The sequence below is a fragment of the Lasioglossum baleicum genome, chromosome 20 (assembly GCF_051020765.1).
Source record: "Lasioglossum baleicum chromosome 20, iyLasBale1, whole genome shotgun sequence".
NCBI classification, from domain to species: domain Eukaryota; kingdom Metazoa; phylum Arthropoda; class Insecta; order Hymenoptera; family Halictidae; genus Lasioglossum; species Lasioglossum baleicum.
In genome coordinates, this window is record NC_134948.1 from 350001 (window position 1) to 352500 (window position 2500).

The following is a 2500-nucleotide window of genomic DNA, read 5'->3' on the forward strand; positions in this document are numbered from 1 at the left end:
ACCAATCAGAGCGCGAGCTAGACGCGTGCAGCCCGGCGCGCCGGCAGCCGAGTGTCGGTGGCACGCCGCGATGTCGTAACGAACAAAAGTTTCTCGATGATGTGATTCCTCGCCAATTTCGATAAGCTTTGGATATGTTGTCAATACCATGATTCTGAACAACATTTCCCTTTACAGTTTCTGTCGATCGGCTTTAGTTTACGACATTATTGTAAAAATTTGTAATTGTAAATCGATCGATGTACTAATTCCTATCCGATTTCGATAATCTTGGGATATGTTGTCAATACCATAATTCTGAACAACATTTCCCTTTACAGTTTCTGTCGATCGGCTTTAGTTTACGATATTATTGTAAAAATTTGTAATTGTAAATCAATCGATGTACTATTTCCTGTCCGATTTCGATAAGCTTTGGATATGTTGTCAATACCATGATTCTGAACAACATTTCCCTTTACAGTTTCTGCCGATCGGCTTTAGTTTACGATATTATTGTAAAAATTTGTAATTGTAAATCAATCGATGTATTATTTCCTGTCCGATTTCGATAAGCTTTGGATATGTTGTCAAGGCCATGATTCTGAACAACATTTCCCTTGACGGTTTTTGTCGATCGGCTTTAGTTTACGATATTATTGTAAAAATTTGTAATTGTAAATCGATCGATGTACATACTATCTCCTCGCCGATGTCGATGAGCTTCATTTCAAAGGAAAAAGATATTTAAAACATCGAATTTATAACATATTTCAAAGTCATCGAAATCGGTGAGGACCCACATCATCGGCAACTTTACCCGAACGATAGAAGAAGCACAAACTTATTGAATTAAAAACTCACTTATTCAGCCGTAAATCCATTTGACTACCACATACAACCACCACACTTTTACATAATCTTCGAATCGGTGTTTTCGAGAATCATATGATTCTCGAAAAATCAATATCTCCTTGGGAACGATTTCATTTGTTTTAAACGACGCCTTCATCGAATACATTGTACGCTGGGAGAGCACAGTTTCGCGCGGCATCGCAAAGAGCATCGAACTCTTTCCGCGTCGGAGTAAGTAATTTCGTTCGATATCGATACGAGTTATAAAAGTGTGCTACGAGTTCAACAATTATGTAAAAGTGTGGTGGTTGTATGTGGTAGTCAAATGGATTTACGGCTGAATAAGTGAGTTTTTGATTCAATAAGTTTGTGCTTCTTCTATCGTTCGGGTAAAGTTGCCGATGATGTGGGTTCTCACCGATTTCGATGACTTTGAAATATGTTATAAATTCGATGTTTTAAATATCTTTTTCCTTTGAAATGAAGCTCATCGACATCGGCGAGGAGATAGTATGTACATCGATCGATTTACAATTACAAATTTTTACAATAATATCGTAAACTAAAGCCGATCGACAAAAACCGTCAAGGGAAATGTTGTTCAGAATCATGGTCTTGACAACATACCCAAAGCTTATCGAAATCGGACAGGAAATAGTACATCGATTGATTTACAATTACAAATTTTTACAATAATATCGTAAACTAAAGCCGATCGGCAGAAACTGTAAAGGGAAATGTTGTTCAGAATCATGGTATTGACAACATATCCAAAAATTATCGAAATCGGATAGGAAATAATACATCGATCGATTTACAATTACAAATTTTTTACAATAATATCGTAAACTAAAGCTGATCGACAGAAACTGTAAAGGGAAATGTTGTTCAGAATTATGGTATTGACAACATATCCAAAGATTATCGAAATCGGATAGGAAATAGTACATCGATCGATTTACAATTACAAATTTTTACAATAATGTCGTAAACTAAAGCCGATCGACAGAAACTGTAAAAGGAAATGTTGTTCAGAATCATGGTATTGACAACATATCCAAAGCTTATCGAAATTGGCGAGGATTCACATCATCGAGAAACTTTTGTTCGTTACGACATCGCGGCGTGCCACCGACACTCGGCTGCCGGCGCGCCGGGCTGCACGCGTCTAGCTCGCGCTCTGATTGGTCCGTGTTTTTCGTTAATAACTCGTTAACGAAGCCGCGGACGACATTTTTTCATAGGAAAATGTCGCTTGAAATGATCTCAGGAACCTCCCATTTTCGGCTCCGGACCTAATTTTGAGACACCCTGTATATATATACATATATATATATATATATCTAGTTTCCACGAGAGGCGAAGTAGGGATTGGTATTTCTTACGTTCGGACTTGCGTGAGTGTTTTTACGGTGTCGTGAGTCGTATTGAAAATACGACCGCCCGTAAGGCACCGCTTCGACGAGGATCTCCAAATCTCTCACCTTCTCTGCGAAACGATTCGCCTTGCGGAAAGAAGCGTTTCCACTCATGAACATTTATCGCGCTCCCGACGTCGCCTGAAATGATGCGTATACGAAAAAGGTATATTTACAAGAGTCTCGCGAGACTACAGAGATGGACACACAAATTATAAAAGAAAGAAAGAATACTGTGTGGCACACAG